General features: G+C 41.4%; 1 long non-coding RNA gene across 1 annotated transcript; it reads right to left on the reverse strand.

Moving 5' to 3' along the window:
• Positions 1 to 3,197: 3,197 nt before the first annotated feature.
• Positions 3,198 to 7,369, reverse strand: LOC136992326 (uncharacterized). Its single transcript, XR_010884516.1, has 3 exons — positions 7,223 to 7,369; positions 6,466 to 6,564; positions 3,198 to 3,252 (listed from the first exon to the last, which is right to left on the reverse strand). It is a non-coding gene; the product is annotated as an uncharacterized lncRNA (long non-coding RNA).
• Positions 7,370 to 14,324: the final 6,955 nt, after the last annotated feature.

Raw genomic sequence — 14,324 nt, forward strand, 5'->3', positions numbered from 1 at the left:
ACGCCTATCCTTACTGAGGAAAGCAGTCCTGTTCCGCAAAAAGTGAATGATTACCACCCGCTGAACTGAAGGAAGTCTTTCGCCGGATCAGGCTTGAGATCCCTTCCTTATTTGACATAGCTAGTACATAGTGCGGATTCCAGGGAAGTCAAATGGCAAGCCACACATTGACTGCAGTGAGACCAAAACGAGGCCTGGAATGATCAACACTGATCCTTATTATACGAGGGTAATAATGTTCCACTCTGGTTTACCAAAAGTGGCTGCTCTGAATATGCTATAGTTTCAAGAAGACTGAACGAATGCATCTGTCTTCATGAATGGCGATTAAAAAAAAAATGCAAATCTCCTTACATCTTTTCTTCCTGACATTAGGTCATTGCTTTATGGCCTTCTTTTCATTTGCACATCCATAGTAATTTCTATTTTGGGACACTATTGAAAATATGAGATTCACTGGATCCAAATAGACGTTCTGATAATAAGCAGATTGTACTGGGCTACAAAAGCTGCAGTATAATAAAACAAATTGTATGCATGTGAGAAGAATGTGTAAGAAGTTTCATCATAAAAAAAATGACCAATAACATTAAGATGTTTTGTACGAGGAAAACACTCCAAGCACTGTTCTTTGTTACCATATAAAAAGCCTTTTTGCAATGGCTGTTCCTTGACACAGAGTCTTTATATGTGAAATAATTTATTGCCCTACCTGTAACTGAAATAATGACTAAATCATTTTAAAAAAAGTCTCACAGCTCCAACAGAGTAAATCTTCTACAACTTGCTGCAGTGCTAATCGTAAGCATGTTATACAGTAAGTTTGCCTGAAGCTAAGTTAAGCAGGCAGATTAGGACTGTAATATAGTATCAGGGCTCATAAATCAAGTGTGCTTGCAGATTTTCTTTCACTTACTGCTCCTTCTTACAGTTCAGACAAGTCATAATTACACATCAGTAGGCATTGTGAACAGAGGAATGAGCTACAACATAACGCACAATAAACCCTGTCATATAAAAGCAAACTGGATAAAATAACAGAAGCAATACTCCATTTTACAACATCGCACTAAAGAATTACACCATGCCATTGTGTAGTATTCTGATCAATCAAGAGCCCATCCACAATTGACAGTCCCAGTGGGCTAAAATTTACTATTCAAAGATATTTTCCATTTGTATTTATTATTATGATGATTATGATTATACATGGTGAATGAGACCTGAAGAAAGCTACGGGTTCAAAATAAAAAGTGCTCAATGCAAAATACAATTAAAGGCATTTTGCTAAAGCTTTATTATGGGCGCAGTCTTTCAACAAATCATAATGGAGAGACGTAAGTGATTTTTCATTCATATTTTGTTAGCATTATGGCACCAAGAACAGGTACTATATGCCATCTCTTTTAAACCAAAGCCATGCTGCCTGATGTCTTCCAGTTATTTCAAGGCTTAGAATGAGATCAAAGGTGCTACGGCTTTAGCGTATGACATTAGCGGAACACTGAAAATGGGATTTAACGAAATGAAAAAAAAAAAAACTTGCTTATTTTAATTATAAAAAAATAGTTTCGCTCCCCCGTGGCCCCCACCAGGGAGCCAAAGGCAGATTTGGGACTTGCTGGACCCGGCGGCACACAGCGAGACCCCATACCTCGCGTGACTTTCAGCTTGCAAGCCATCACCCCGACCTCTGTGGGACCAGCGGGCAAAGATAAGCGTGCACCTAAGTCTCTGCAATATTTAAGGCCTAGACATCTAGATTTCAGCTGTATTATAAAATACCTGCCCTGTTTGCCTGGCTTTATCAATCTCAGGAGCACACCGAGGATTTCAGTCTCCTCTACTCCACTACAGAAATCAGTTTATCGTACACAAAAGCGTTGTTCCACTGACAGTGCCCTTAATTTCAACCACGCAACTTTTGTTGCCCAATACCTTCTAGCGCAGCCCCATGGTCTGTATTTTACTGTATACGGTCTTCTGATACATTTCCCACACGTGCTTATAATCAGGTTCCTACATTTGCACCTCAAAATGATAAGAGCATTGCGTATTTGTGTACATGGATGTACATGGAGAGGGAAAGAGCGATGCTCTTCCATAAAGACAAGCTCTTGGGAGATGAACCCTTTAGCCAAATATTCACTTTAGCTGGTCCACATAAGAAAAATTCATTCCTGGCACTTACCTATGACCAGGCTTGATAACATAATACGTGCAGAATTTGCCTTTTCTTTTTTTCTTCCTTCTTTCCAAATTAGGTTGAATTTTATTAGTAGCTACCCATTAAGCTTTATTGCTGTGCTATTTTCTCTTTGTTTTGGGCCTTATGACCCCAAATCATTTAAGTGCTTTTGAAAGTCCCCATCTACATACGTGTTTTTAATCTTCCCCTCAGGACCGAACACTCTAGGCAAGGGCAGCATGATATCTGGAGAAAGCAAATGCTGTGATCTTTCCATTGCTTGTTCTGGATGATGGCCCAGAGAAGTACCTGGAGCGCATGGCCACTGGGAGGTGCGTCCAGTTTTGTGTCCCAATCCAGCTGAACTTGTCCTGTTCTTTGCTGAGCTGCGATCGCTGCAGGAAGCTACCTATTTTTAAGACCTGCCTCCTGGAGGTCAACGACATCCAACTTGTCCATCAAGCACAGCTGGAGGGGGGAGGACACCCAAAGTCACTCCTGTAGCATTAGTGTCACTGAGGGCTGGAGGCAGCGGCACGTGGTACATACTGTCTGCATTTGCCAGCGCTTGTAATATGATATAAATTATTACTGTTCTTGCGTCTTTTCCATGCACTGTCTTGGCCTCTGTTGGTTTTCATAGTGTAGTTTTACTAAAGCTGGCTTTGAAGTCCACCCCCCCACAACGTCTATTTGTGCATTATTTTGGGTTCTCCTTTACACCCTCAGAGTCAAAACATTTACCTTACCTAAGCTTTAGCCGTACCTGCTGTTTCTTGGTCAAACCTTCTCGCATCGCCATGGGTTAACTGGGCCTTCCGTGACACCACCAGCAGTTCCCCATCAGAGCCTGGAGGGAGCTCGCTGCCTCCCCAAAACTGCCAGGTTGGCAGCCCCAAGTCTTTTACAAGCTCTTACATGATTTCACCTTTTCCATCTCTCCACTTTAAAATACACTGCTCGTGTTACGGGTTTTATGGGCAGCACAGTACTTTCCAGGTGTCTGTAACGCTGTTTCACGGTTTGCCCTCTTTACCTGGCAAACCCGATCTGTTTTCAGTTAACTGGAAAAAAAAGTTTGAAACATTCAGGGCTTCAGAATCAGTTACTGACTGAAAGCAAGTTACCCTCCTTTCTGTTATAAAGCCATATTTGCAGATACAAATGGAAAAAAAAATTAAATTTTCACCAGTTGTCTTTTACTTTTCCAGAAAGCAGCATGTAGAGTGAGGTTTTTAGCTGCCTGATTCTGCCAGTAAGATTTATATATATATATTTTGTTGTTGTTGTTTTATTTTTCATTTTATTCTAGATACCACATGTTCAGAAATCCCACAGAGTCAAGGACTCTGACAAAGAGTCCATGCATTCAGATTTGTGTAACATGAGCTCTTCTGTGCAACCCAACGATTTTTTTCCTGTTGGCGCTGGTGAAAACCACTTAAAAGTACAGTTCCCTTTGCCAGGCGCACACCCAATGATTGACACCCGCCTTGGTCACTGGAACTGCACAATCTAGCAATTACACCAAAGCAAAATTGCAGCAGTCTTCTCCAGCTCTGAGCTGCTTAGGTAAAGTCATCTCCCAGCATCCACCTCACAGTAGGAGCCCTCATTTTTTTCAGAGATGAAAGGGATATTTCTGCTAAATACTAAACTAAATGGTAACAATAAAGCAAGGAAATGAGGGTTTAGTGAAGGAACTTTTTATGCATATTTTCCTTTTGCAAATGTGAAGGAGTATTTAGCCAAGTTACAGAAAACAATGTCTTGTACGTGGAAGTGTAACAGCAACGCTCATGCTCACAGAGCATTTCTCCAGGAGCCTTGGCCACGGCTCTCTCCCTGCTCTTCTGCCCTAAGCTTTTGGGCATGGCGTTGCTGCAAGGCAACGACCACACTGGTGGCAAATCCATCTTCTGTGCTGGAGACGTTTGCCGTTTATAGGCTTCGACTGCTCTGTCAAAGTTTCCCACGCATCTCCCTTCATCAGATGTCAAATGCACTATAGATAGTGAATTAATAGTCTCATATAGCAAGGAGGCTGAAGAGCACTGTGGTATTCATAAACAAAAATAGAAGTCATATATTCATAAGCATATTGCCTCAAACCATCACGCTGTTTTCACTATAATATCTTCCTAATTTGTAAGATGGAGGTAGAACATCCTATTCCATCAACATTATTAATCAGTATTCATTATTTTTGTAATTATCTGGGAAACAAAAGGTAGGTTTAAAGTTATATATGCAGCAATTAATTCCCCCAGGCAGGAAGGGAGCAGATTTCCCACCATGCTGCAGTAGCACATGAAACTTGGTCTATTCAAGGGCATTTGGAGCGTATTCTCCAAGCCATAGCCTATATTCTTATACAGGTACGATCTTTCTGGACCTTAACTGAACAACTAGAGGGTTCTTAGGTAGTTATGAAAGCTACACGGATGCTACATAAATAAGGGTTCATCTTCCTTTCTCGTAGATAAGAGTTGATCTATTCCTGTACAGCCTGCCCATGGTAACCCTCCTTTTGAATTGACATGCACAATTTTTTTTAAACATTTTCAGTTCCATAGCTCTGACATCAATTGCAGCATGGCTTGAGGCAATGCAAAAGGGTGAAGGTATTGCCAGGCACGAGGACTCCAATTCACCAGGCAGAAATTTTTGTCTCTGAATGATTATTAAGATCCGAAAGGTGGTTAGATGGAGGGGGGAGGGGGAAGAGAAAAAAAAAAAAAAGAAAAAGACTGCAATAAAATTAAAAATTAAAAATTACATTTAGAAATAAAATTCCCTTACAGATAGCTTTTTGTTTGCTTGTTTTGGAGGAAGGGAGAGGAGAGGAGGAAATCCTTGTTTAGCACAGAGGTAGAGCAGCCTAGTGTTTGGACTGTTAGACTACCAGCACCCGCACTAGAAGACAATTTGAGTCAGCGTTTCATTCCTGGAGTAAGTTAGTGAGTTCTCTGTGCTGATTGAACTGGCATTTCCTAATAAAAGGCCAAGAGTTTGTAAAACCCATACGGCTCTGAAAAGTCTAAAAGCAGAAATTAAGTAGCTCAGCGTTTAATGCTCCTGTTGTGCAGGAAGACAATAAGAGGGCGATTCTGCCACCCACAGTATGGCAAACCTTCAGTGTAAATTGTATGCGAGGTGCCAGCTTGGTCAACTATTATTTTTACAAACTTTAACATCATTTTTAAGGACCAATGTTACACTGAGACAAACTATTTTTTAGAAGTATAATTTGTTTTATTCATGGGGGGGGGGTGGTCACACAACTAGCTGTTTTGTGTGTTTGCCAGCTGATAGGTTTTTGTAGAGTTTTACAATAAAGACAAATATATTAGCATGCCCATGAATCAATATTGTTTAAATAGTGTACCAGAAGGTTCACTGTCAATCACTAGTTTCTGAAAATTGTTCATCCCAACTGTTAGGTGAATACTGAATATATTCACAGAAGTTTGGATCTGTTCATGAATAATTCATTAACAAAAAAAAAGCAACTGATCAATTTGCAATTAATAATGATTCAGATTCTCCCACCCATACTCACACAAAATAATGCCTCACTATTATGGGGCTTACCCCTCTATCGAATAAAATCCTTATATAAATAAATAAAGGGGACAAGAAGCAGACTCTGGTCTTAGCTCTGCAATGACTAATTAATTCATCTTCTTTTCCAAGCAGTGCTCTGTAGAAATTTCAAAAAGTCTTAGCTGTGCTATGCAAAAATAAACAAAAAAATTAAAACCCTGGTGAAATGACTTCATGAGATAATAATATCTCATTTCTGTTACCCCGGTACTTTACTTATTCGAGAGACACATAGATGTTTCATGTCCTTACTATAGAAAAGTAGATAGTTCACCTGTATGTAGCACAAAACTATTTATATTGCAGTTTCTTTTCCTCTGGCTGTCCACGGCATAATGAACTTCAACACCCACAGCTTTCCAACTGATATTCCTTCTTGAAATCCAAGGAAAATAAAATCAATTCATTTCATCGGTTTCTTCTGCTCAGGTTCTAAACTCACCCTTACAAGTTGTGCTTTTCTAAAGTAAATTTAATAAAACCAGTTCAAACTTTAGATCAGTAATACTATATAGTAATCCCACCGGGAAGCACAAGACAACAAACTACATTAAGTCTGGTATTCTGTTTGATTAGTCACCCCTAAAGGAAGGCCATGGGAGAAATGAAATCAAACTAAACGGAAATTTCAGAGCACAGGAAGCAACCTGCTAAATTCCAGTTCTACTCACCGGTGAGGAGCAGTTTTTAGGCCAGATGAAAGGCGGGGTAAGATGCTAAAGATGGCCTGTTGTCACTGTGTAAGATATTGGTAGACTGCTCTGTGAGTCCTGTTCAAGTAAAACAGCAACACAAGACTTAAAATCCAAATGTAAAGTTCACCACTCCAATAGAATTTTCAGATTTTTTTTCCAAAATTATTTTTCTTCAGCAAAAATAGTAACTTAACTTTTTTTTCCCATCACATTCAGCTTCACTGAATTTGAAGAGGAGCAACATTTTCTTAGACAAAAGTAATAAGCAAGAGAAGCCAGACCATCTCTAACTTCAGTGCTCAAAATGAATGCATAACGAGATCTATTGTTTCTTCAAGAGACCTAACGCATTTCAGGTGTTACTTTGTTTTGTTTTGGTTTGTTTTTTTTCCATCTTACATAGAGAACAGCTGTAGACCAGACCTTTGCTTTCTATAAAGCAGCATAATTCCCCTGTAGTCAGCAGATGTAATGCCACTACCCAGACTGTGAAGAATGAAATCCAAAAGGAGGAAGGTTTGAGCTAGGAAGGCCAGAATACTTTTACTGGAAATTGTAAAATGGAATTAAGAGAAGGTCCACCTGTGTAGGCTTTGATAGCTCAGGGAGAGCCTGGTTGGCACCACCACCCCGTGCCACCCCGTTGCCAGACTGTGAACACACACACGAGACCCCTTCGCTCCTCAGAGGATGAATTCAGACCCCATGCGTCCGAATGGGTTGAGTCGAATACCTCGTTGCTGCAGAGATAAATCACGCTGTCAGAATTTTCCAGACCGAGCTGAACTTCATGCTGCATGGAGGTTTCGCCGAGCTCTCCGCCACCTTTTCGCATGGCAATATCCACAACATCCCATCCATTACTGCGGCAGAAGGGCGCGCATCATCACAACAGGTGGCTCGACAGGGCGATGTTTACTCGAACTACAGTCGAAATCATTAGCAAGCTGAAACTAATGCTTTTACAAGTGAGGAATGATGCTAAGTTTCAGTAATGAAGTACACCAGCACAGAATCTCTTAATTCATCTGGAGCCAGAAGTCTGTATCATGTTTTTCTGCATGCCTATTTTTCATCAAACAACATACAATCTTTACTTGACTATACTGTATATCTTCTCTGCCTAGTGGGAACCCTAATTTGCTTTAAATTGCCAAAGTGCTCATTATGGAATGCTTAGTAGCTAGAGTTTGTACATAATATTTGAAAATCAGCCTTAATTTTTCTGCCTGAGATGAACACTTGGATTTCAGAGTAAACATAATCAGAGATTTACACAAACTCAGTGAACCCTGTTTATTATATTTGCCTGGAATAGCTACAAAAGAGGTCAGAGGTCCAATGTCTTCCTGCAGAGACAGATCATGTTCTAGCTGGTACTGAGGAGGAAAAAAACAGTAGGTGATGCTTTAATGAATGGCTTATCATGTGGAACACACCATGTGATAATAGCAGTGCTGGTAAGGAAAGAAGGAATTTAGAAAAAAAAAAAACCATAAAGTGTTCTGCTAGGTTTACATTGCTTGAAAGCTTACATTTCAACAGTAGCAGATGAAGAGGGTTTATTAAGAATATGTAGTAAAATCTGCAGCTAGTTGAAAGGAGCTTTGAACTTTTTGTTTAAACGTTACTTTGGAATGGTCTGTGTGATGGTATTCCCGGACTAAATAGAAACACAGATCAGAGTATTTTGATTTTATGTGTCAATTTTTATTATCATTTTTGCTGATGTGACCTTGATCTAAGAACATGTTTCACGAAAAAAATGAACTTCACAGACAGATTGTTCTCATCACCGAAGGGATATTCTATAAAATAAGTTACAACTTTGTTTTTGTTTATAAAAGGTTGTCAATGAGGAGCTGTGGAAATGTTTGTTCCTTCAGACTAAAAATTATGGGGCTAGAACAGTCCAACTGTTCCAAATAACGCATTTCTAATACATGGCGTGAGCCAGATTCACATATTACAACTAGGCTGCACTGATATAAGTACTAGTTATTTCTGAATTACTCTTGCTTGTCTTTTGAGAAAGAAGAATCAAGCCCAATATTGAAACAAAAATATGCTTATCCCCAACGTAGCTCTCCATTTATTATTTTTAAGCAAGTGACAAAATGTTCTTTCCACCATTTCTCCAGAAAATATTGCCTTAAAGAGTAGCTTGCCAGCATGAAAATGCCAATACATGATGTCTCTCACTGATGATAATTTTACAAAGTCTGGCCCTGCGATCCCACTGTAAAGAAGACATCAAGACATCCAATCCCCTTGTAAACCCCAGCCTCTAGTAGGATATTCAAAAATATTAAGGCAGGATAGACTTCTAACTCCCTTTGAAATCAGGGGAAATTAGGTGTCTAAGTGAATATAAGCTTGTAGCTATTAGAGGGAAAAAACAGTGTGCCGAATTTAGCATTCGGTTTGAGATGTTAACCCTTGGGAAACCAGAAGATTCAAATCTAAATTTCCCATGGCCACCTGAACCCTGGCCGCTGGGGCTCAGCCTGAAGTGCCAGGCCTTATGATCGCGCTTTGCAGGATCATGAGTAATAAGAACTAAATGCCTGAGCTAATAGAGTAATTAATTCTCATTTATGCATGATAATTCTTATGCAGTTAAAATCTCTGGCTGAAGTCTGCACTATGTGAAAGGAGATTCTCCGTGGTGATGGGATGGGCAGTGAATATCTGTGTCGTATGCAGCAAATGTACTTTTCCCTTATGTGTAAGCATAATATACCCGGCCAGCTCACGTGAACAGACAACAGCAAAATCCTCTCTCCAAGGGTGTAAAGGCTAATGAGGAGGCCTCCTCCTTCCCTACTCTTCTAAAAACCTGGGAAAAGCCATAATCTGCCTCTTAATGCTGTGAAAATGGGCTTTTTGTGTGAACTGCACAGTCTCCGTGCTGCAGTCACGTACCTGTCTCTGGTGAGGGAACCTCTGGAGATGTCTCATCCTGATGTTGCTCCTGGTCTAGCGGCTCCCAGCCCTGAGAGAGAAAACTGAACCACCAGGAAACATCCCGTGCCCCTCGAAGGACGACACAAACCCCGAGCCATGTGCACAGCACAACACAGAATTAGCACACGCTTGTAAAATCAGATAAAACACATCAGCACCATTTAGGCTGGGGTTTGGTCCGAAATGGTCTTTGTGGCTTTGATTGCTGAGACTCGCATCTCTTGCAGTAAGTTCGACGTGAAAGTTTGGTGTCCTATACTGTTTTAGAAAGTTACCTGCCAGGATAAATTACGTAACAGCAGCAACCGCCAGTCACAGATTAGCTTTGGGATCGCGGACACGATGCCTTCGGCTCCCTTCGCTGAGCAGCCTCTCCCTCTCCGATACGCAGCAGCCCTTTGGCTCCGTTCTTGCAAAGCCGAGAGGCGAGGCTCCGTGTTTATGCGTCGTACAGCGCCGCTGACAGTCTCAGCGAGGAGGTATGAATCTGGCCCTCTCCCTCAGCAGGATTGCCTAACACAAGCTATGCCACCGCCTAACTCCTCTTACATGAGCGCGTATGAGAAGCTAACCTCATTAGTGAGCGTAATTAAGACAAGTATTTAAAATTCCAGTCTCCTCTCAATATCTATAGGGCAACTGACATTCACATTTGCATATCGCAGATCAATTAAGAGCTCTTACAACGTAGCGCTCAGGTGTGCACCGGCTGTGCAAGGCGCACGTGCGTCGCTGAAGGCCGGGAGCAGGCAGACCAGTCCATCATCCGCCCCAGGCCGGCTCCCAGGCCCAGCAGGCAATCCCAGGGCAGGATGGCGAGCTGGGTCTCTGCTGAAGCCAGGGGTGAGGGACCATCAGCCTGCCTGTGTTGTGTGGCGCAAGGAGAGCTTGTTGCACGCAGAAACAAGCCTACCCAGCCTATGGGATGTGATATCTTCAAAAAGACACATGGTGCATTTGTTGCATGGTGCAAAAAGAAGCATGGTCCTTCTAGTGCATTTGTGGGGGAGCTGGGCAGCGAGAGTGATGGATGAGCTCCCATCAACCACCCAGTGGCCCCTCTCGATCCCCCTCGAAACTCAGGAGAGGGACGCTTCCCTGAGCCTGCGCCTCTTCTGCACGGAGTAGCCACATGAGTCCTGGACCAGCATCCAATTTCAGAGAGACCATCTAGGAGCTTGGCTGAGAACCAACTTTTTTTTATATTATTTTTACATAGACGGATTTACAAAACCCACTCCTCATTTTTCATCAGACACAAAGGCATGCATGCACTCCAGCAGGATTCATACTTCAGAGTGCAACATGCGTGCAGACAAGCCATTTCAGCACACAGGCTCAGTGCCGGTGGCCACGGCTTCTGCTTCCACCGACTGGACTTGGCTGCAACAGAAGTCATAGAAGGACTCTGGGCTTTGAAAATATCATTTCAGCAAGTTTAGCAAACCGGGAAATGATTCCAGCATGTGCAGGTTTGGAGAGTCCTTAACTTGCGACACACCTTTCGTCAGCTGGAGCAAATATTTGCAGCTCTCCCTGGAGAATTTCTGCTTCCCAGACTGTCGCACCTAGCTGCCGAGCAGGTAAAACACAGACATTTATAAAGGCAATGAACAGGAACTATGCCCTTGCCTATCCAAAGCTTGGTACTACACAGACCTCCACACGGATGCCTGCGATAAAACAAACCAATATTTCTGACAAAAACACTAAAGATCACTGAATGGCAACACAGATCATACCAAATTTCTTCATGGCCTAAGTCAACAATAATGAGCAGGTTCTCCATGGTTTTCCAACCTGCAGCATCCCCACCACCTGTTCCCGCTGAGCTGCCAGCCCATCAGTTCAGCCCACAGTAGTTTCCGTATGTCGGATGGAAAATAGGCCCCAACCAACTGAAGTCACCAACTAAAAGTAAGCCACCTACCTCGCAAACTGCGATCTGAGAGTCTTTTACTTCTTATGTGCAATACATGATATACAGCCAATAAAGTGTGTTCCAAAACTCAAAATAAGTCCCCAAAAATGCTTCTCAAGATCCTATTTGCTTAACGCATGACCTTTCATAGCAGTGGATCCCGTGCTCTGGCCTTGGTGGTGGATATTGCCTCGCTGGTGCCTCTCCACGACACTGCTGCAAAGAGCATGCTCCAGGCCTGTCTTTCTAAGTGTATCGCTTTTCCCTTTGGCCCATCGGCGCCGCACTTGTCTTTTCTCGTCTTCTGTCTCATGGTGGGAGTTTTGGGACAGGGACCATCTTTCCATCCGTGTGCCGAGCACGCAGGGGTCTGGGTTCACAAGAAGGCTTCTGGCAGTATGTTCGTGTAAATACTAATTGTAACTGCAGCTACGACAATATATCATGAAACTGCTCGGAGATGGGCTTCTGCTGCATCTCAGCCAAGTTTATTTTCAGCGACTTGAAGCAGTATAGAGGAATCACAGTGCTGAAAATGGAAAAACTTAGTAACACCACCAGTAACCCCATAGACCATTTCAGCAAGGTTCTTATGATGTGGGATTGGCTTTTTTTTTTTTCACCAACAAATGATCAAGGGCCTCGCTACAATAAATAAATAAGATTCCTCATGTTATTTACAATGGATGCTTCTAATTTGCTTATTACTTTGCTTATCTATTCATTGAGATAATTATCTGACACCTGCCAACAGCAGATTGTTCTGACAGATTTTTATTGGCTGAGATCAATTTGTTACTTACCATCTGTCCAGCTAAAGGTGGTTTACAGGTCAACAAGCTGGTGAGCTTTGGAAATATCTTAAAATGATCTTGAGCAGTATCCTTCCTGAACTAATTTCATTTTAATCTCCCATAAAGCACATGAAAGGTTGGACTTGAAAATTAGCTTTCAAGGAGTGTGTACTGGAAAGAACAGAAAATAATTTGTTTTTCTTTGCTGTGATCTTGAAAAATGTATTTGATATGAGGTTTCCAAAAAAAAAAACCAAAACACAGTTGAACCCACTAGCAGATACCTTGCCTCATTACACTAAAGGTCTCAAAGGAATGCACAGAGGAGACCATCCATGGTCGAACTTGAGACCCCCCGCATTGCAAAATCTCCAGAATGGCTCTGTGAACCAAATTCTGGCTGGAATATGGGTCTCTACCAGCCACAGCTCTAATCCATGTATCTGTGGCATTTGAGCTTAATTTGCTGCATCTTTGGAAGTGCTGGAAGACCTTTAGTGTCTGCTGGGAAACTATAGGCCGATAAATTGCTATTATATATAAACTGTCAATGCTCTCGGCGTTCTTCTGAACATTCCTCTGGATATTCAGCTTTGAAACTTATTTTTATTTCTGTATTGAAACGCAGCCATACAGATTTTGACAGAATTTGATGTGAAATATTTAAATTGCTGCTAACAGAAAATTGGATTTATATTTGACTCTAATTTTACTTCTGAGGAGTCTATGGTAAAATATTTACCTCCTATCAGTCAGTTAATATTTTTTATTCTTGCAAGAACTGTTTCAATGGTTCTAAGGCAAATTTTTCTCCAAATTGTTGTTCTGCAGGCACACTTAAATTTAGACTTCTTGATCAAATTCAACATGAAAACAAACATCAACATTAGAAATTTTTGAGTGACAGACCTCTGTTTTCTTATCAGTGCTGAGAAACAATATAAACAAAATAATTTGTTTTAACTTATGTTCAATAGGCTCCAGACTCAATTCCCCTCCCTGCAACACAGACACAAAATGGATTTTTTTTTTCCTGTGAGTTATTCCTTTAGACAACGTATAAACTTGGGGAGGTGACACCAAATAACATTCCAATTATGGAGATCTCTCGAGGATCTGGATCTTTAGTTTTTCCAGAGAAAGTGTTCCCAGAGAGACCTCCTGCGGTCCCTGTCAGAGCACGTCCGCAGTGCAATAACGGTGTTGCTCCCCTAACTCCGTTGCAATTGCTGCCATCAGTTTAACCGGTATTTTTCCAAAAACAAGGGGGCTGACGGCTACTACTGCAGGATGCTTCAGATAAAACCACGTTAATTTAAAACTTCTCAGAGCTCCGTAAGTGAAAGTGAGCTTTAAATGATAGCGCTGCATCACACGAGATATTTCTTTTCCCATATGAATCCCGTCGTAGCCGTACCAAACGCTCGCGAAAGCCGGGTTACTCACAGATCACTGCTGGGACAGTAACTCCGGTCCATCGTGATAACGTGGTCTCAGGGACGCCCCAGGCCAAGGATTCAAACGCTTTCAGAAATCCCGAATGCTACGTGCCTGACGGCGTGTTTTGCTGAAAAGACGGTGCCTACAAAAGCTGTAAACAACAGGCAGTTTTCTATGCTGAATGTTGCAGCCATTTTAAATTGATCATAAAATTGTCTCCAGAGAACAACAGCCTTTGTGAGTAACTCGGAGAAAAACGGTCCTGCATTTTGGTGCATGATTAAACCTGAAATATATGTATGTTTATAAATATATATTATACATGTTCTTTTTTTCTTAACATCTTCAAATCATATGGGGTGTCAGGCTGATATATTATGTGTTACAGTTGTAAGCTAGAAATAAACTGAAAAACGGTTTTAATGAAAATATATGAAACAGAGGACCTAACTACTGCCTACACTGGTGGTTTTAAAAGGTGCAAATTTAAAACATCTTTGCAAAACTTGTTGTTAAATTATTTCCCAACTAATGTATCTGCGTACTTCTTCAAACAATCATAAACTTGTCGGAGTGAATCTTTCTGAGCAGGTCCTCTAAAAGTCAAGAACTTTTCAAGAATTTGTAGAAGTGTGGTGAGTGTTACTCATTATCAGTTTGAAGAATTGATTCCCGTGGAAATCCAATACGCTCTCTCAAAAACGTCCAGCGTG

The sequence above is a fragment of the Apteryx mantelli genome, chromosome 6 (assembly GCF_036417845.1).
Source record: "Apteryx mantelli isolate bAptMan1 chromosome 6, bAptMan1.hap1, whole genome shotgun sequence".
Taxonomy (NCBI): domain Eukaryota; kingdom Metazoa; phylum Chordata; class Aves; order Apterygiformes; family Apterygidae; genus Apteryx; species Apteryx mantelli.